The sequence below is a fragment of the Rattus norvegicus genome, chromosome 1 (assembly GCF_036323735.1).
Source record: "Rattus norvegicus strain BN/NHsdMcwi chromosome 1, GRCr8, whole genome shotgun sequence".
In the NCBI taxonomy this organism is placed as follows: domain Eukaryota; kingdom Metazoa; phylum Chordata; class Mammalia; order Rodentia; family Muridae; genus Rattus; species Rattus norvegicus.
Window position 1 is genome coordinate 21308284 of NC_086019.1, and position 22434 is coordinate 21330717.

Here is a 22434-nt window from a genome sequence, read left to right on the forward strand (position 1 = left end):
ACAACTGAAGTCTCTTGTCCTATCTACTTGCCTCTTTAGTTCCCTGCTCTCTCTCCTCTGTGAAGACTCTGCTGGCTCTTAAGGACATTCAGGAGTCTGTCAGTCACCCCTCTCTTTTCTCTGAACATCGTCATCTTCTGTGTTCTCTGCTCAAGGAGCAGAGCACCAGCCCCCTTCTCCACTGTGATCCTAGGATCATTTTTTTCTTTTATTGAACTTTTTAAATTTACATGTTAAATGTTATCGCCTTTCCCAGTTTCCCCTCCAGAAACCTGCTATCCCCTCCCTCCCCCTGCTTCTATGAGAGTGCTCCCTCACCCACCCACCTACTCCCTCCTATCTCCCTGCCCTGCCATTCCCCTACACTGGGGCATCGAGCCTTGACAGGACCAAGAGCCTCTCCTCCCATTGGTGCTGAACAAAGCCATCCTCTACTCCATATGCAGATGGAGCCATAGGTCTATCCCTGTGTTCCCTTGGGATGGTGGTTTAGTCCCTGGGAGCTTTGGGGAGTCTGGTTGGTTGATATTGTTGTTGCTCTTATGGGGTTGCAAACACCTTCTAACTCCTCCATTGGGAACCCCATTCTCAGTTCAACGGTTGGCTGTGAGCATCCTCCTCTGTATTTGTCAAGCTTTGGCAGAGCCTCTCAAGAGACAGCTATATCAGGCTCCTGTCAGCATGCACTTCTTGGCATCCACATATTGTCTTGGTTTGATGTCTGTATATGGGATGGATCCCCCAGGTGAGGCAGTCTTTTGGATGGCCTTCCCTTCAGTCTCTGATTTTGGCATCACTGAAAGACTTAAATCACAAGGTTGCAGGGTCTGCAGTCAAGGGCAGTAATCCTTCTACTCCTATCTCTTCTAGTCCTTTGCTGAAGAGTTTTTTTCCCCAGGTATCAGAATTTGAGGAGAAGATTGGCAAGAAATCTCTCCCCTCCTCAAACTTCTCTCAGGCATTTTGACTCATCTACCCATTCCTCAAAGACCTACATTTTTTTTTCAAAAGTAAAAACCAAAGAGAAACTCAAGGCTATTCCCATACACCACCACATTCCTAGGATTAAAGAGAAAACAGAAGAAAGGAAAGAACCATATGAAACCAAAGGTCAGAAACATTTCTCATTCCTCTCCCATCTCATTAAATTCTTAGTGTGCCTGGATATAGATGGAGCACTTGGCTGTCTCTTACTTTTTACAGTTGACTACAGTGCCACCACCATACAATGAAGGAAAGCCAGTATCAGCAAGGTAGGGACCTGGCCCTCTGCCATGGGGGCAGGCTCGGGATTACTAGCCTTCAAATCTATTTCTGAAGGAAATCAGATGCCCTTCTGCGGTGGCCACTCCAGCTGATTGACAGCTGATTAGGCCAATAGGAGACACAGATGGGACACTGTAGGGAAGGATTGAAGAAAAAATTCAAAGTACCTCTCCTTCCACTTAGTTTTAAAATCATAAGTAACTGTATGGTTTATTCTTGAGGAGAATATCCAACTGAGTGCTGCACCTACAATAGATGGGAAAACTAACAAGAAGAAATTATAGTCTGGTTTCCTGTCAGCTACCATGGTCTACAGAGGTGGCTGTGTTCAACATGTGTTCCAATTTAAGAATAACTAGCTGACAGTTGGGATATTCTAACCCATGCCACCTGCCACTGTGGCAAGTCCACAAATGTCTAAACAAACCTCTATAAATAGGAACGCTTACAGAGGTAAAGTCTTTTACGGTGTTTTTTATAGTGCAGCCTATTCCTTATGAATTAAATGACATTATTGCTGTTTCCCCTTGATTTCTTCACAGTATGACTTACTGATGTTGCGTGAGTGACAAGTACCACACCCACAGCCCCACGTACTATGCCAAGCAAGGCCATCAGCAGGGGACCGTAAATGTCAGAAAGTTCCTCTATTTAGAAAAAGAATGTCATCTGTGCGTTGGCCTCCACAAAGGGACAGAACAGAACAGATGGCAGGTCAAGAAAGCCAGTCCAAAAGCCTTCAACTTGAAGAGTGTAGCAGATTTCATTAGCACTGTTAATGAACTTCTCGGAGGGCATTTCTCTTCCAAGTTCTGCTTCCCTCCCAATAAGCATTTCATTCTTAGTTTTCCATGTCAGAGCTTCTCCCAAATGCTCAAACTCTCTTCACAGCAATTCTGGACATATTTGGAGACACACACTGGACTCTCAAAGTTAAAAATAAACTCCTGCTCTGTTAGTTTCTTGTTCACAGGACATTGTTAGTCAGTAGTTCTTTCACATATCCCGCAAAGATTCATCCTCACTTAATATAGGCTCTGCCAGAACACCGGGCAAGCTTCGTGGAGCTGGTTTTTTCCTCTGGGAGGCGGTCCCATTGAGGTAAAGCTGTGAATCTGAGCTCCAAATGGTCCCATTGTCTCATCAGACCACATCTTTCAGGTGCGTGCATCAGGAAGCTCATGCAGCTGAAAACCCTTTAAGATTGGCAATCCCTTTAGCCAAAGAAGCAAAATCCCACACAGTTGAACCTTGTTAGAGAGCAAACTGCCTGGGAACCATCTCTCCCCTTGGAAGGAATGGCAGCAACCATGGGCTAGTGTCCTGTTGGTGACAACCAGGCCAAGAAGTAGCTTCTGCACTTCTCCATGTGAAAGATTATTGAACTGATGATGGCTTCGTGTCTCTCTTCCCCACTGACTTCTTCGCTGCGCACAGATCTGTGACAGCTGTTGATTCTTCTCTGTACCTGCAGTTCCCGTTAGAAGCCGCCATGTTGCCGGGCCCTATGATCCTGGTTCCGAGTACCTCTGTCCTAATGGAGGGTAATAATAATCAACTGCCTGTGTTTGTCATGAAAACAAAGGCTTTACTGGAATGCAGCAATTCCTAGGCTAGAACAGGAAAACTCCTGGATTAAGTGGCCTCCAGTCTGGTAAAAAGCTCTTATCACGGTGGACTGCCTGATGGTTTTAGCTAGGGCCGTGCCACAGATGACCCCTGAGGCTCTAACTGCGACTGCTGTGTCTTCTCAGCCTCCGTTAAGTTTGACCCATTCTCCTCTTTAAATTCCTTCTCTGTAAATGTCTGAGACCTCTCCTGTTTACCAGGTAGAATAGATTTTTACACCAGCATCTTGGCTTTCTCTGTGCTTCCAACTTCAGAGGGGAGTGAGGCAGGAAACAGTTTGTGTCAGCTAGTGAGCAGCAAAGGTGATTTTTTTTTAAAGACTATGCTCTTCCCACTCCAGCTATTCCATCAGAAAAAAACAGTGCCCCGCAGGGAGGGCAAAGCTGTTGTTCCACACCTGCCTGCCCCTGACTGTCATCTTCACCCACAGCAAGGGCGATTTTATTTTCCCTGCTTCTTGAAGGAGGTAATGGTAACGCAACTTACAAATGAGTTATTTTTAGCTTGAGCAAGTAAAACAGGGCTCCTGTCTGCCTCCTGTGAGGTAGAGTGGGAAGAGGAGTGGGGAGGGGTTTGTATCTCCTGCCTGGTGGAGTTTGCAGGGGAAACAAAAATTTCTCTTCACAAGTAAACGATTGATTATACCTTTGGGGTATGGTACGGGTCAAGGAGGCCAGTATGGGGAGTCCCAGTAGGGGTACTGAGTACATATTTCTCCACACCTCCCACGAGAAAGCGCATCTGTGTAATTCGCCTTACCGCGGAAGCCACTGTTGTAGTTAACAACCAACTGAGCTCTCAAGCTCTTTTCCTTTTTACATTCTTATCCGGGAGAGGCAAATGAAAACATGCGCTCTGTGTCTGAAATGATTCAAAAGCAAGGAATGGGGTCTCAGATGTTTAGGCGGGCTGACCTTTGAGGAAAGCTAAGTGTCCTGCTTGTGTCTTGTCCATATTGTAAAGCAAAGAGTATTCAAAAGATGGCAATCTGCTTCTCATTTATATTTAATTGTCTTGCAAATGCCAAAACAGAATAGTTCATGCTGAGAAATAAGCTACCAAGTTGAATCTAACAGCAACTGCAAGCTTTGGTCTGAGTTAGTCAACATCACAGTAACTGTTGGCTGTGCTTCCCTTATAGCCAAATCTTCAAATAACCTGAACTCTGTAGACCAAGACAATAAATTGGGTCCTGCAGGACCCAATCACCAGCTGTTCTCATGTTTAGAACTGGAACACAAGCACTGTTTGAACAATTGCTCTTGACATTCAGTGATGGCGACTAATGAAACTCCTTTTTTTTTTCTTTTCTCCATCTTTATTAAATTGGTTATTTCTTATTTACATGTCTTTTTTTTTTTCTCCATCTTTATTAACTTGGGTATTTCTTATTTACATTTCGAATGTTATTCCCTTTCCCGGTTTCCAGGCCAACATCCCCCTACCCCTCTCAATCCCCTTCTCTATGGGTGTTCCCCTCCCCATCCTCCCCCCATTACTGTCCTCCCCCCAACAATCACGTTCACTGGAGGTTCAGTCTTGGCAGGACTAAGGGCTTCCCCTTCCACTGGTGATCTTACTAGGTTATTCATTGCTACCTATGAGGTCAGAGTCCAGGGTCAGTCCATGTATAGTCTTTGGGTAGTGGCTTAGTCCCTGGAAGCTCTGGTTGCTTGGCATTGTTGTTCATATGGGGTCTCTTTAATATAAGGATCACGAGACCATTTCCTTCAAACTCTGAGGTATGTACATTTGAAAATATTGGCACAACAAACAACCTGGGAATGCTTCGTATATTAAAACTAGTAAGGAAGCATACAGGAAACAGCAAATTGATTTTGTAGGGAGGCCTTCTTTTCCCGTGTTTACCCATTGCTTGGCCCTCCAGTGGAGGAGTCATAGCTTCTTTTTTGACTGTGCCATGGCTTCTGCTTTTTAGCTCCCTCATTTTTACTTGTATGGTTTTTTTCTTCTACCATATCACAATTTGAGTTTCTTTGTCTTACTCTTAACCGTGGCTCGGTTTCTTTGCTGTTTACTCACACATTCATATCAAGATAAATATGCAAGGCAAGAGTTTCCCTTTGAGCTCTCATTGAGAAATCCCTATACCACAGATTCCTGTTTGCCTGCTGTAATCTATCGCTTGTGAGGCTGGGGCAGGAGCACAAGTCTGAGGCCAAACCAGGCTGAAGGGCAAGATCTGGTCACATGAAGTAGTAAACAAACAAACAAACAAACAAACAAAACCCTGAGGTCTGTATATGCAGGTTGTGTTACAGGATTGTATCTTATACCCTGCTAATCTTGATTTCTAAGCTGGAAAGGCCTTTGAGCTGATTTTTCTATTAATTTGGTGTTTACTATGCTCTGCTAAAAAAAAATGTCTATTCCTACTTTTTGGCAGTTTATCTATTTTTATAATAATCTCATATGGCTTAATCTGTGACTCTCTATCAAGGCTATTTGAGAAACATGATACTAATTTTGAATGTATCCCAAAGGTCCACCTATTAGCGTTATGACCTGGTAATTAAATATCAATATTAATACATTATTGCTACTTACATTAGTAGCTCTTTCCTGTACTTGGTTTTATTTGCCTGTTCTGTCACAGACTAAGAGAGGTGAGGTCTCCAGAGCACAGGACCTTTCATTCTTATCCCCTTGGAATTTATAAACACTGCTGTGCTTTTAGCCTAACTGCCAAGTGTACATTTCGGCACTGGATTGCTGAGTGCTCTTTGACCTGATTTTTATATTGTCTATTGCTAAGACTGTGACCTCATGTCTCTCCCTCCTCCCTAGTCAGTCACTCGTATCATCTTGCTTAAGGTTAAATCCCTGGCAGTTCTAATCCTTGGTTTGGGATTTGGGCCTGCATTTTCTTCGTGTACATTTTGTCCATATTAAATCTTTTCATCTTTTTTAGTCAATCCATTTGACATTTCTTTCTTACATAGAACACCGAGGTAAATACTACTTGGGTTCACTATGAAATCTACTTCCTTTAATAAGAAAAAGAGGCCTCATTTTTACACATAGATAAGTTAGTTAATACTACTACCTTAGGTATTCTGTTAATACAATTTTATTAGTCTTAAACTGTGTTGTTTATTGGCTTGGCTTTTTTTTTTTAATGCAATATCAATGTACAGAAAGTCGTATATATAATGATTCTATCTATCATTTTTATATTACTCACGGGTTCTTTTCTTTTTCCTCTCCCTTCTTGACAACCTCTTCAATTCTATTTTGATTAACTGTCTTCCCTTACTTAACATTTACATCTGTGCTATTACATACAGACATTCACGATTTTACTTGACAACCTTAAAAGACATGTCTTGACAAAGAACCGGTCACTTGGGTACTTTAAAATCTTTCTGGGTTTCAGGTTAGGACACTTGTCAAGCATGTGTGATGCCTTAGGTCAGAGCCTCAGAATGTAAACACAAAAATTGACAAGAAAACATTTTTTTAAATCCCTTTAACATATTTCCTCTATGTTTTAGTTAGGGTTTCATTGCTTTGAAGGATACCATGACCAAGGCAACTCCTATAAAGAAAAACATTCAATTGGGTCTGGCTTACAGTTTCAGAGGTTCAGTCCATTATCTTCATGGCAGGAAGCATGGCAGCATCCAGGCAGACATGGTACTGGAGAAGGAGCCGAGACTTCTACATCTTGATCTGCAGCTCATGATATGAGTTGAGCCTCTGAGGCCTCAAGGCCCACCTCCAACAGTGACACACTTTCTACAAAAAGCCACACCTACTTCAACTAGGCCACACCTACACCAACTAGGGCAGGCCTCCTAATAGTGTCACATTCCTTATGGGCCAAGCCCTCAAACACATGAGTCTATGGGGGACATTGCTATTCAAACCACCACACACTATTTATCAGTAGCATGGAAAAAATAAAGGGAGCAATGAATGCCCAGTAGAGAAATATGACATCTCAACAGGATGCTAGAAGTTACCATTAGCTATGAGTGCTTCAAGAGCTTCATATACTCCAAGGATGAAGTCCTGAAGAAGGACTCAAACCCATTTATGTAACTTTTTTCTGGCTAGAAGTGCAGCTTGGATCCAGTTATGAGGAAACTTTGGACAAGCACATATAAGGCATATTCTATTAAAAATACAAATGAGATGTTTGTGAGTGACAGTGGTCATCCAGACTGACAACATAACAGAGTTGATGGCAGGTCATTGATCCAGAGACCTTGTCTCCCTGCTTTTCTTCTCTTTTCCACTTTATCCCAGAGATGAGTGAGGGGTTCACATCCCACTTCACATCTGATACTCACATTTACTTTAGACTCAGATGGCAGCCAAGTATTCTGCCCTTGCTGTTGTTGGTCCCTTGCCGTGCCTTCCCAGTTATTTCGTGGTTGGATGAAGGTTCCTTTAAGTAGATTTAAGAAAAAGCTCAGGGGAATGATACCCTCTAAGCACTTGCATTGAAAGCTATTTTTTCCCCTCTGTCCTTTCTACTTGAAGGATAAGTTGCCCAAAGATAAAGTTCTTGATGTGCACTCGGTAGAAGGGTTTCCATTGTCTCCCGGAAGTAAATTTAACCAAGGAAACATACAGTTTCTTTAGCCCTAAACAATAAGCTATTGTTTTTTTTTTTCCTGTTGACTACAGGCTTTTTGTTACCGTTGTAAAGCCCAGTTACTTTAATTAGATTTGTCTTTGCCTTGACAGATCTAGGCTTACTTTCTTCAGAACACACTACACCATTTCAACAGATACATTTAAGACTCTTTCTTAGAAGAATTCTCTTGCATTATTTCTGTTAATGTTTACTGCATTCCATGTTTTCAAGATGGGTTTTCTTAAAGAGCACCATATACTTGCATGGCTTTTGTCTTTTCTCTGGAGTTATTGTGGGCTGGAAGGGACAGACTTATTCCCTGAGTTTTCTGTCACTGGTTTTTAATTCTGAATACCTGTTGAGTGGAAGTTAATTGAATCATACCCGTTAAATGAACAAATTACTTATCACGGCATCCTTTTAGGACCGGATGTCCATTTTCTAACATTGCGTATGGTTCCTTTTCCCCCCACCATGAGCAGGGCTCCTCACTATCACTGGAAAGAAGACTGCCTAAGAAGTTGGGGCTCTCTTTTCATTGCCTCACTATTTTCCTACATGTTAACATAGTAACATGATCCTATGAGACTTACAAGCACAATTTTATGATTAGTATTTGTTGGAAAGTGTTGGTTTTAGTTTGAGTTTGTTGGTGTGTGTGTGTGTGTGTGTGTGTGTGTGTGTGTGTGTGTGTACACGCACGAACATGTGCATATGCTCATGCATGTACGTGTATGTTCTACTCACTTTCAATGTGGGGTAAACCAGAAGTTAAGACACCTCTTTCTCCTTTTCAGTCTCACTATCAGCAAAGCAAGCTCAACGTGTTGTGCCTCTTAGGATTCTTACAAGAATTAAAAGGCATATGAGCTCCTTCTGTGGCCTAAGTTTACCTGTTGGCCTTTATAATCTTATGCCTTTGCTTCACCCCTTTATGTTCAAAGGAAAACAACATCAATACAAATCAAAAGCTATTTTTGGAACTTCAGCATGTCCTGCATGTGATAGAATTATGGAAATAAGGAGGCAAGCATGGAGAACAGTTGAATAACCTGGGGTTCAGTTTGGTTTGGGTTATACCTAACTCCAAACATCGTACCTCGTAACCTCCGACCTCCACCTGCATCAGGGTTCATGAACACTCTTCTCTGAAGGATACATTTCTCTTTTCCTTAATGATCATCAAACTTGGGCAGTTTCTATTTAAAAATATTTCCACTATATATCCTGGTCAGAAAGTGAGAGGTCTGATCAGGACTGGTTTGTTTGCATGAGAAGCAAAGCAAACTGCATCCTCAGATGAACTCCATCCCTACTCAGCATCTGATTTCTGTTCATTATTGGATATGCATATGATTAAAACCAGATGGTAAGGAGCATTCACAGCAGAAAAAACGGTTATATGACCTGACCTATTAATCAACAAAGAGAAACTCTCGCTGAGCCCTTCAGGATCAAACTCCTCCTTCTCTTGAAACTCTGGGAATGACGTCCCAGGCAATAATTAGGCTCTTTGAGTAATTTTACTCTAAACCCACTATCTTGAAGTGTACTCTCACCTGTTCTTTAACTTTGCTTTGAATAGAATTCCCTTGATATTTTGCAATCACCATAAGCTTCCATTTCAATTCCTTGAGTAAGAGGTCAAGAACCTAGATACAGCTGACCCTGACCCAGACTAACAGGAACTGTTTAAAACTGTTTAATCCCCCATTAGATTTTGGCTCTGTTTAGAAGGCTTGATGCCCCAGTGTAGGGGAATTCCAGAGTGGGGAGGCAGGAAGGAGTGGGTGGTTGGATGGGAGAGCACCCTCATAAAAGCAGGGGTGGGGGATGGGATAGGGAGTTTCCAGAGGAGAAACCCGGAAAGGGGATAACATTTGAAATGCAAATAAAGAAAATATCCAAGAAAAGAAAAGAAAAAAATAAAAATCTAAATTAAAAAGAAGAAAATAGGTCTTATACATGCTGACTTCCAATTTTAAACAATATTTTAAGTATCAGAATAGGAAAAATACCTTTTGTTGTAATGGTAGTAAAACATTAATCTGTTCAAGAAAAATATGTTTAAAAGGCAGATTTGAAAAGTCATTTTAATGTTAGACCAAGAGATCTAAGAGGTCACAATGAAAATATTACAGGTTTTGAAGTCAGCAATGTTAATCCGTGTGACTTTGGGTTAACTTGGACAACTCTTTTGGGCTTCAGGCTTCTCATATGCAAAATAACACTCTCTTTGGATAGGCTATTTGGATTAAATGAAATCAGAGATAGGAAGAGAGTATATAAATTTAGTTATTACTCTGTGTCCCAGAGTACTAGGATTATAATCAAATAATTAAACTAGTCTACTTATGGTTGTAAGTGTGTCCCTCTAGGCTCAGGGTAAGAGCTACTGAGAGTTGTGAAGATTACCACTGCCTGGCTGTTGCCTGAGGGAACCAGGGAAGCTCTCCTGGCAGCATGCTTGCTATATTTTACTTTGCATGAAGAGTGTCAGCCTCTGGCTAGAGCAAGCAAGCAACCCCTGATCAGGACAGCTGCCACCAAGACCCATTATTAAAGAAATAAACTAATACGGGGGTGGGGGGAGGGAGCAAGACTCTGATGCTAACTTTAGGACAGTCAACTGGGTCTTTGCTGTTACAGTTGGGAAATTCTGTCATTTTCCCTGGCCTTCTCATAGCTATTCCTATGTGGTTCCCACATTGAGTTAGTGGCCTGCCATTCCAAAGCACACTGAGAAGGGGCCCAATATTACTGTGAGTGTGAAACTTTTAAAACAGCTGTAAGATCGTGCCTCGGAGGAGTAGTGGAATATGTATACTCCTTTTCTAATGATGCAATTATCAAGCTAACCCTTTACTGCATATACACATACACCTTCTTCAAACATTGTTCATAGGAACCCCAGACCCCTAACTGCACTGAGCTGCACATAGGCTTAGAGCAATGATCTCCGAGTGTGGCCATCAGCAGATGACAGATTCATAACAAGACTTCAGGGAGTGGAGCTTATTTTCCGTATATACCAAAGAACAGGTGAGATCAATGATGTGACCAATTTCTGTCATTATGTATGACTTGAAGACACAACCCATGGCTGCTTCTTAGAGCTCCCGCCCCAAATGAGATAAGCTCATTGTGACGAAGTTATTTTTAACTAAAGTCATCGCTTTGCTCTTCACCATCTGCCAGGTTTACTTTACCGTATTAACCCTTCTTAAGGCAACTTTTTTTGAGTGTCTACAACTCACGCTAGAAGGGGGAAAAAAAAAAACGAAGTTGAAATCACCTTTCTAAAAACGTTTTCTAGAATAAAGTATTATAGTGGGATTACCTCAGATGGCTTGCGGTTTAAATATTGACACAGACTTACTAATATTTTTAAGCTTAGGTGTTTTAGCTGGGCAGACTCTTAGCTAGCTCGTCTAACTTAACCTGGCTTTGAGTGGGGGCTGGTTGGTGCTTGGAATGACTACATCCTGAGCTCCTGCTGCCGGGCATGCATACAACAGTTGACAGTGTTGGAGCGCCAATCAGCAATGCTCTGTCTAGTGAATCTAAGGCGGATCTTGCCAACAACCAACACAGGCAAGTACCCTCTGCACAACGGGGCTATAGTTAAACAGGAAAGGCTTTACTGTTTTCCGGGCATCAAGGAAGCACATTCCCAACTCTCTTCTCGCCATAATTTTTATTATTATAATTTGAATTAGTCATGTGGTGTATAGCATTTGCCTCCTATGGTTATGAAAGAATTATGAAATACAGGATATTAAAAAAGAATAAAAAATAACGGCACATATGTCAGAATTTTTCCACTCAGAAGGATTGTCCTAAGCTACTGAGAATACACATGTGTATGAAAGATTATCCAAGTGCTTACTTTGGAAGCATGGTCAGCTGCCAATAACAAATGTGCCATCATGATAAATAACCAGAGCTTCCATCAAAACAAAGGCCGATGTACAGAGTGCCAAGGCAGGGATCACATGATGCACAAAAGTCGCTTAGCTTTGGGTGGTCAGGAAGAAGCAGGTGGGTGAGGGAAAGAGGAAGGAGCTTGTGTCCCAATATTTCCTTGAAAAACCTTCAAGGGAGGATGTAACTTCCTCTCAAGAGGTCTTGCCTTTTAAGGCTCTACCAGCTCTGGTAGAACCCTGAGGCAGTGATAAACCAGCAACAGCACAAAACCTTCGGGGGGAGCATTTAATATCGAAACCACACAACTACAACAAATGTAAATGTACATAGTTTTAAACATTTTATGTTTAATAAATTAACATTAATTAAATGACTTAATCATACATATACCATACTAATACTGATGTATGGTACATGGGTGCGTGCATACATGCAGACGTGTATGCCCTATGTACAAACAGAAGCCAGAGAAGAAGTCAGGTGTCCCACTTTTTCAGTCTCCATGTTATTCTCTTGAAGGGTCCTGGCTGGCAGTCAGAAGGCCCCGGGCTCCTCTAGTTTCCACCCCTTCTCAGCCTGAAGAGGTAGATGCTGTGGCCATGTCTTTGTTCTTACATGGATTTTGGGCATTGAACTCGGGTCTTCATGCTTGACCAGCAAGCACTCTTACCTGGGAAGATGAAGATCTTCCTAGCCTCAATGCTGATTTTGTATGGGGGGGTCAGATTTCTCCTTCCACCATGTGGATCTAAGGAATCAAATTCACGCAAGTCATCAGACCTGGCTGCAACTGCCTTTACGTCTAATCTCATGTCACCATCCCAAGTCCTGTTTTGCAGTTGGCTCTACCAGAGTTCTTGTTTTGATATGGAGGCATTTCAAGTGGGGAACACTCAGTGTGCGCCTGTTTCACAGTCCTGAGGAATGCAATCTACACTGAGAAAAGTGTTTTCAGATTGCTTCTGATGTTTCACCATTACAAAGAATGCTGTGCATTTGTGTGCATATGAATGCTTTTCCATGTGTGGAAAAAAAAATCTGTCAGGGTTATATCCCCGAAGCAGAACATGTAGATAGACTTGACATTTTGTTGGCTTTTGGAAAATTCCTTTTAAAAATCATTATATCAGGGCTGGAGAGCTGGCTCTGTAGTTCAGAGCACTGGCTGCTCTTCCAGATGACCTGGGTTCAATTCCCAGCACCCACATGACAGATCACAACTTTCTATAATTCTAGTTCCAGGGGACTCAGACACACTCACACAGACTTACATGCAGGTCAAAACATTAATGCACATAATAAAAAAGTAAATCACATTGGGTTTCATTCTTATCAGTTTATAGCTGTTCCTGTTCCCTCAAGTCCTTATAAATATTTAATATTAATATTTAAATTTTGTCACCTTGGTGAGTGAAAAATAATACATGGGTTAACTTTTCACGATGTATCTCAGGTGGGAACATTTTCTCTTATAGTCTGCAAACATTTTCTTCCTGGATATCTCTTAGCTTTTAGCTTTTGAATGAAGGCATTGTTAGCATAGCAGATACTCTGGCGTTTCTTACTTGTTTTAGTCTCCTGAGAATACTTTCCCCATTGATTGTGAGTTTAATTTTGATTGCATTTGCATCTGTCCTGGAGTTGCATTTTCCTTCCTGATTGGGGCTGGCTTTGAGGGCAGGTTAAACAGTCCTTAGGGAATTATCTGCTGAGCAAGGGTCAAGCTTTCTTTCCTCTTCTCCTTCTGTCAAGTTTCTGCAATTAACTCCATGCCCTCCCGGGCTGTCTTTGGTGCTTTCATCTGTGTGTCTGTCCCTTCCTCAACAGCACGTTATCTGCCCACCTTTCTAATAAGTTTTGCTCTCAACTGGGCAAGTTTAGCTCATTTACAGCTTTTCAAAGCTGTTTCAATTACCTGTACGTATTCATAGTTCAGGCCGACTTTAGATTGTTGTTCAGCTTCTGTGATGGGGTATTGATTGGCATTGTGTTTGCTTCATGTTCTCGTGTGCGAATGAGCAAGGTCTTTTTGGTAGGGAATCTCGCCATTTGTTGGAGTATTATATAACGCCCTTCTATAACATTGCACACTTCCTGTCTGTGGGTACTGTACTTTCTCACTGAGCATTCTTACCATTATTTCATGGTGTCCATTGCTATAATAAATGGAATTTGCTAAATGGCACCTGCAGGAAGGTACAACAGCAGCCACTGATTCTGTATGTTCATGGCCCTGTAATAACATGCCATTCACTATCTAGGTTCTAGGTAAAAACAAACAAACAAACAAAAAAACCACCATGAATCGGTTCATGTTTCTATTCTTTTCTAAATACACGTTTTGTTTCTCTTGTCTTCGAGCCCAATCGGAATATCATCCCTAAGTGCAGCACCCATGCCTTAGTCCTGCAGTAACTGACTGTATGCCTACTCTTTCACCTGCGAGTATAACCTTTGCTAGGTATTCTCAGGAAATGACTTCCAGCAGGCTAAGGGAAGTTTCTCCTACTTCACTACTGTGCGTGCACTTTAACCATGCATAAGTATTGAAAATTTAATTTTTAATTAGTTCTAACTGCTTGTAATTTAATTTCTGGGTGCAATACTTTTGCTCATCTACCCAGTAATGGATGGCTTGAGCTTCATTTTAAGCATCCAGTTCCAGCAGTATTAACTCTGCCTTTCAGACCGTGTTCTATGTCATCCATTCTCCCCCCCGCCCCCCCCCCCAGTTGGCTCGCTTTCATTCTTGTGTTGAACTTATCTCTCCTACTGTGATTTACATAGACAGGTAGCTGCCTCTGTATAGGAAACTTGCCTAAAGGGAAAAGCAGGGGACTTGGACTCCATAGTCTCTCTAATTGAGCTTAGTGGGAGGAAAAATGAGCAAACTGGTACACAGTAATCATATGCAATTGTTTATCTAGAAAGTTCATGCTAATGAATTGGCACCTGGTTTTCTGGGTTTAGCTCTTTGTCCCAACAACTAGATATTTGCTGAGACATAGGGGCATACACACACATACAGGAAGGGGTTATGTTTCTCTCTCTCTCTCTCTCTCTCTCTCTCTCTCTCTCTCTCACACACACACACACACACACACACACACAGGAAGGGGGTCTCTTACAAACAGACATACATACACACACACACATATACACAGAAAGAGGTCTGGAACAGACAAATAAACACACACACACACACACACACACACACACACACACACACAGGGGGGCGGTGGTATTCCAGCTATGTATGTTTTTCTGCAAGACTAAACTCCTCCCATGTCCTCCTCTGGCCTCTGATGTCCACAGCTCCTCGGCTTGAAGCAAAGCTCATACTGTCCCCAATTTCTTTGCTGTTACTCTCCCTGGCCTTCTGAGTATGTATGGAATTGCAATACACCTTATTAAACCAGGATGCCATCTGTTGTCATTTAGGGCTGTATCACCATTTAAAAAATGTTTCCATATTCAAGGAATATGGCTACTCACTTGTATATAGGCACACACAAATACACGTAAAGGCAAACTTTACCATAAAGACTCTAGCTAGGGTCTCCTGGAATCCAATGCGTTCCCCCTTACCTTTGCTGAAATCAAAGCATCTTCTCTATATATCTAATGGGTTTGGCTACTGCGAAGTCTTTTATTTCTGAGCATCAATTGTAGGCAGAATCAAATGACTTAATCAAATGTATATCAAACAATTTGATCAAATGTTCTTTGATCTTAATCTAAATGCAGGATTGGAGCTGATCCGCTCGCATATGACTTTTGGATTGCTGTGTCTGGGTCTCACTGACTCTGTAGATTAATCTCCTAACTTTGTTTTTGAGGCAGGATCTCCTTGTAGAACATGGCTGGCCTAGAACCCACAGAGATCTGCCTGCCTTGGCCTTCCAAGTGCTGGTATTAGACATGGGCTCTTCCGCACATGGCTCTTTGTGACCTTGAATACATTATTTTATAGCTTAACCTTCTGTTGGTCAGAGTGAAAGGAAAAAGAATATGCATGCAGTGTGCTCGCTTCGGCAGCACATATACTAAGAATATGCATGCAGATAAGCCATTATCAGCTGACGTAATGTGTGGAAATGATCACTGCTGTCATTACATCACTACAAAGACTGTTACATCGGCAACATCAAGTTGTTCATGAGTTGTCAAATACACGTTGCCTCCTGCATTAGCTTTCTGCCACTGAGGGAACTACCAGAGGCAATTAACTTACACATAGAAATGGTTTACTTTGGCTCGTGCTTCTCAAGTTTCCAATGCAAGATTTGTTTGTACTTCTGGCAGAAGAAAACAGAAATTATTTATTTCTTTAGCTGGAAAGCTACAGAGCAAGAGAAAGTCACGGAAGCTTCAAGATTCCCTTCAAGGGTATATAGTGACCTACAGTTCTTTTAATAGGTCCCACCTTTTAAAGGTTCCAGCAATTCTGCATGGGTGATTAACATTTTACCACATGTCTTAGTTGGGGTTTCTATTGCTGTGAAAAGACAACCTGACCACAGGAACTCTCACAAAGTAAAACATTTAATTGGGGCATTTAATTTAATAGTTTCAGGACTTTAGTCCATTATCATCATGGCCAGAAGCATGGCAGCATGCAGGCAGGCATGGTGCTGGAAAGGAAGCTGAGAGTTCTATATCTTGATCTGCAAACAATAGGAGACTGTGTTTCACTGGGTGTAGCCTGAGCAGAGGAGACCTCAAACCCCACCTCCATAGTGACACAGTTCCTCCAGCAAGGCCACACCTCTTAGTAATGCTACTCCCTATGGGCCAAGCATTCAACCAATGAGTCTGTGGGGGCCATTCCTATTCAAACCACCACTTTTACATGAACCTTTTCTCTTGTTCATTCCAGTCTCACCGCTGGCTTATACTGGTGTACTCCTGGTGGCAGTGTTTCCACTGTTTTAGAAAGCCAACCATACCTTATTTAGATACAGAAATCATGTGGGTTGAAAAAAATGGAGGGCTGTGGGTTTTAGAATGCATTTTAGAGACAAGCAGATGTGGGCTCTAATCCCTACTTGCTTACTCTGTAAAATCCTTGAGACAATCAGAGCTCCTGGGTACTTACATATAACACATGACACCATTATTCCTACAATAACTTGAGCTGACTTGAAGGATTAGGAGACCATTCTGCATCACATTAAATTCCTGCCTTGAGCAGAATGGTGCAGGTGATTAAGAATGTCTCCAAGAAGATTACTGCAGTAGCCCGACAAGGAGATTTCCCTAGATTCTTGCTGTTCAGCACACAAATCATTTATTAAGCCTGTCACTCAATCTTACTAAATTGCTAGTGTGTCTTCATTCACATCTGCCTCTCTAGATCTGCCAAGGACTTATCAGAATTGAAAAGCATGTATCTTCCAAGCCTGTTCTATGTGCACTGATTCCTTTCTCATGGTTACTTTGGGTTAGTCTTTACTGAAAACCATGGAACCCTTGTCCCTGCAGAGGTCAAGTGTCCTACAGATAGTGAAGAGCACATGGTAACATCATATTCATTAACCACAAAGGTCCTTTCTAGAATGAGGAGGTCGCAGATATGTATGCCGTGTATACAAATATGTCTCTTTCAGTTTTGAACATTTGGAGTTTTGCTTGCTTGTGTATTGTCCTGATTTGAGTACTTAAAAAAATATAGTTACATTTCACTAGAAATTCCCAACTCTTTCCTGAATTAATATAAACCTTACACAGTGGGCTACCTGACACTGCTCAGCAGTAACGCCTTGGATGGCATTTCCCTTGATATTTCATGGGCTCGAAGACAACAAATTTCAGAGATGATTCGATTTGTAGTTCTTTTAGTTAAATAAAAATCAGCTAAACGAGAAAGTTCTGCTTTTTATCCTCTTTTCAGTTTTGAATGAAGTGACTTTGAATTTTTTCAAAAGGTATTTCATTGTCCTCATATATGAAGGTCATTTTCTTAAGACTATGAATTGTTTTAAGACTATTAATTGTCTTAAGACTATTTTCTTAAGACTATTAATTGTAGTTTTTAAAGGTGTTCTCACATAGAAATCTAGAGTATCAAATAGTTCTAGTATTTACTCTACATGACCAGAGGCTGACTTTTGACATCCAGAGTTTAGTAATGGGACTTGTCATTTATAGAGAATACAAGCATTCTATTATTAATCCCAGGGCACCTTGGGTCTCCAGATCTAGATAATTGAATTAGGATAATTGAAGTAATTATATAATGACCCACGCATTTGAACTGGGACTTTAATAATCTTCATTGTCACCAGAGAATTGTAGACCTTCAAGGCAGCAAAGAGTGGAGTGTGGGCTTAAGGTGACTGTGCTATCCTCTAGCTGTGGAAGGGCACCAAGGAAAGTTGTCTAAACCTGTCAACCAAAGTGCTTCATGTACCATTTGACAAACAGATGTAATGACTTAAGATTGCCTTGTATTTACCTTTAAAGCAATTCAGAAAGTGTATTCCTTGCCATTTCAGAGCAGATGGTATAAATCTCTTTGTGAACTGAGATGTTTGCTTTACCATAAACACTTATAATTTGGGTGCTAGAAATATATTTGTATAACAAAGGCCCTTGAAATAATGTGTTTTTTCTTTCTAAAAATGGATTTGCTTATAAAAAAATTCTCTGCCTCATCTCTGAATCTCACTTTATCCATTTACGTGCATCACTCAATGAGTATTCATTTCTTTTCATCTTCTCAGTTGTCAGACATACACTTCCTGCATTCTAGCTTTCAGTCAGGCGCTATGCAAAGTATGAGCAGTCCAGTCCTACAGGAATGATCCTTTGTCTTCAGAGAACTTGCTTCTGTGCTTGTGACACTGTTTTGTGGTTTTCATTTTCTAGCGAGAAGAAAGAAGTTGAAGACCAAAGATAGATGAACAGGTAGACTATCTCTCTGTTATCTGGGAACTGGAAGAATCCAGGTATGCATGCGGCTTTGTCCCTCCACAAAACATTCCAGTTTTCCTCCTTCCCCATGGAGGCAGATTCTTTTCCTACATTGTTTCTATGAAAACTGTCACTCATGACCACTTTCCCCATCCTCTATTTCTTACTTAGAAATTAATATGAGCATGGTCCTGCCCTATTGTGGTGGTTCAAATGGCCCCATAGGATCATATATTTTAATGCATAGGCTGCAACTGGTTTGGGAAGGATTGGAAGGTATGGCCTTGTGTTAGGAGGTATGTCATTGGGGTTTCAAAAGTCTATGACATTCCTTAATAGTGTCTCTCTGTCTCTGTCTCTGTCTCTCTCCCTTCCTCCCTCTCTCTGTCTTTCTCTCTCTGTCTTTCTCTCTCTCTCTCTCTCTCTCTCTCTCTCTCTCTCTCTCTCTCTCTCTCTCTCTCTCTCTCTCCCCTTGAGCTAGTAGATCAGATATAAGCCCTTAGCTATTACTCTGGCACTGTGCCAGTCTTTCGGCTGCCCTGATTTCCTCCACAATGATCATGAACTCTAACTCTCTCAAACTACATGACTTCCAATTAACTGCCTTTCTTTTTATGTTGCCTTGGTCATTTTGTCTCTTCATACCATTAGATAAGTGTAGCTAAGATACTTGTGCCTCCTCTCAACTTCCAATCCCACTCCTATTCCAACAACCATCTTTTAACTGACAAATCACCAAGAAAAACGGTGTGCTTGATGCTTCATTTTTTCAAAACCAGAAGCCATCTCCTCAATATAAAGTTCCAGCCTTGAATATACATGCAGGAGAAAACTCAAGTCCTGGTGGTGCTGTAATGTTGCCTTATTTCCTTCCCTGCCATTAGCTGAGCTACCTTCCATATAGCTTGCATATTTGTTTATAAAGACATCTAATGCAAGAGGGCAGCATGTATCATCTCAGATTAAATATCTAAGTCCTTTGACATTTCACAAGTCCAGGAACAACCAATTAATGGGAAGTGCTGCATTCAGAGGGATCATGGTTTGTATGTGAGGGAAAGCACAGGCAAGTACTCCAGACACCACTGCAAAATATGGGCTTTTATTCGCAATGAACTTTGAACCTGAATCTAGGACCTTCCCATTCAGAGTATGTCATATTCAGCAAGTGATTATTTTGTACCTGGCTTTCTCCATGCAATGAGCACAGGTTCATTTGAATTTTCCTATTAATAAGAACTTGAAATAAACCTGCATACATTAATAGGAGCTGGACATAGGAAAAGACAAAGCTTTGATAATAGAAATCCCACTATGGGCTCCATGGGACTGGAACTCAAAACCTACTAAGTAATCAAGCCTTCTTTGGGCCCAGGCAAATTCGTTTCTTCTATAATTGCTTCAATGCCTGGGTCCTATTCCATGCACTGCCTTTGATAGAAACATTGCTTGCTGTGTGCTTCCCTTTTTCCTGCAGTTCATTTCCTCTCCTTCAACTCCCATGTGTCTCATTCACACCTCCACGATGGTTTCCATCTGAAGTCACTCCACCATTCCACATAAAGCTTATGGGTAAGTTGCCCTGAAATGGAATATCCAGTACCTAGGTATGGGGAAGAATGGAGGTGGCAACACTGCTGTCCAATCCAAAACCATGGCTGCTTTACTTGGCATGCAAAAGAACATAGCCATGGCCATTAGAAATTGCCATGTTTGTTGGACCAGGCCATTGTATCATCATCACGTTTCTGGAACATAACAATGGTCAGTAGTCCCTGGTTTGGCTTTTTCCTTTTTGCAGCACTCCTGCATTCAAATTCAAGCCCAAAATCATCACTTTAATGTATACATCTGCATCCACAGGATGCCACATCAACTGATCTGAAGATACTTCTCAGATCATATCTCCTCCCAGTTTTCTTTCTCAGTCCAGACACTCCAGTCCAGTGGTAGGTGATTAATGGCACTCAAATTGTCTGGGTGGTAGAAGTGCAAGTTCACTGCTACAAGCCCCAATATTCTGGATTCCCAAATGAAAGACACACACAGGCAGACTTATACTTAATATTAATCAGTTCAATGACTGGGCCACTCCTGTCTTAGTCAGGGTTCCTATTCCCACACAAACATCATGACCAAGAAGTAAGTTGGGGAGGAAAGGGTTTATTCAGCTTACACTTCCACATCGCTGTTCATCACCAAAGGAAGTCAGGACTGGAACTCAAGCAGGTCGGGAAACAGGAGCTGATGCAGAGGCCATGGAGGGATGTTACTTACTGTCTTGCTTTCCCTGGCTTATTCACCTTGCTTTCTTATAGAACCCAAGACCACCAACCAAGGGAGGGCACCACCCACAATGGTCTGGGTCCTCCCACCTTGACCACTAGTTGAGAAAATGCTTTGCAGCTGGGTCTCCTGAAGGCATTTCCACAACTGAAGCTCCTTTTCTGTGATAACTCCAGCTTGTGTCAAGTTGACACACAAAACTAGCCAGTACACACTCCCAAACATCCATGTGGCTAACACCTCCCCACCCCAATATTCCTAAGTTATTACTTACTAAAATCAATATCCCATCATTGTTGCCCTAGACCTAGTCTAGGGCTTCCCTTCTCCAGCTTTTACATGACTACTATGCTTTTCTCTTCCACACCCCTCAGGCCTAGTCCTTTTCCTTTCCCAGCATGGCAATAACAAATCCTTCTTCCTCTCTCATTCTCTTGTCTGCTAATCCTAAAGTCCCTGCCTCTGTCTCCCTGCCCAGTCATTGGCAACTTTATTTACCAATCAGAACCAACTGAGGGCAGAGACCCTCAGCATCTTACATTAGGATTCTTGTGCAATTCTGGGAATCCAATTAACATAATTCAAGCATTAAACCAAATCCACAGCACTTCCCCCTTTTCATCCTTTAAAAGGTCTTTTCTCTAAGATATACATTGAACATAGTTATAACAGTTATGTAAACTATAAGGTATAATATACCCTAATAACATCTAGTCTATCAATTTTGTCAGTTTAGATACATTACTCTAACATCTATCCTAACTTAAAGAGTTTGTAATTTTATATTTGAAGCATGTTTTGATTTTAACTTGTGTTGTCATCTGAAAACCATCCTTTCAGATCTACATTTCCTCAATGTTGAATAATTTAACTAATCTTCAACCGCATCAGAGATCCAAGAGTGAATTAAATAGTACCCTATATAAAGGAAGCACAAAAACATAGCTTCATAAACTGAAACAATTTGCAGAGATGGTGGACTACCTGGACAGTCCTCCATTCCTCAAAGAGTTGGAACATCTGTCTTTAGCCCTCTGGCCCAGAACCATCTGAGAAACTGAAAATGAAGCAGGAATTATGAATGACTAACTTACCCTTTCTTGGCAATATCTTGCATCACTTGTCCTTTTCTGAACAGTACTTTTTCTCTGTACATGAATTAAGCAATTCTTGCCCAGTAGGTACCTTGCCTACTCAACTCAATATGAAGGATATGATGCTCAGTATCTTTTTTGAACCATGAAGGGGATACTTTCAGGAGCAAACATGTCTCCTAGTCAAAAATTTATTAATAGTGAAAAAATTTAAAATATAATATTCTATGGATTTCTGGTGCTTTTGAAGACTATCTTATAAAGTATATCTGAACTGCTAAACCTTGACTACTGTTAGCAATATTTTTTCATCTTATATATATGAGTTGCTACATTTTATGTATGTCTGCTGCTATCTTCAGACACACCAGAAGAGGGGATCAGATTCCATTACAGATGGTTGTGAGCCACCATGTGGTTGCTGGGAATTGAACCCAGGACCTCTGGAAGAGCAGTCAGTGCTCTTAACCACTGAGTCATCTCTCCAGCACCATCTGTTAGCTATTTTTAACTGAATGATATTAAACACACTTCACTATAATTAATCAAATTCTAAATAACTATGATTTCACTGTCTGGCCCTTGCATTATTTAATCATCCTAAATAGTTTGTAACAGCAACTATTAGAAATACTGGGTCTGACCCTTGTATTTGTAAATGAGTTGCATAGGCACAATGTCTATCTAAGAGTAATAATATTAATTTCAAAT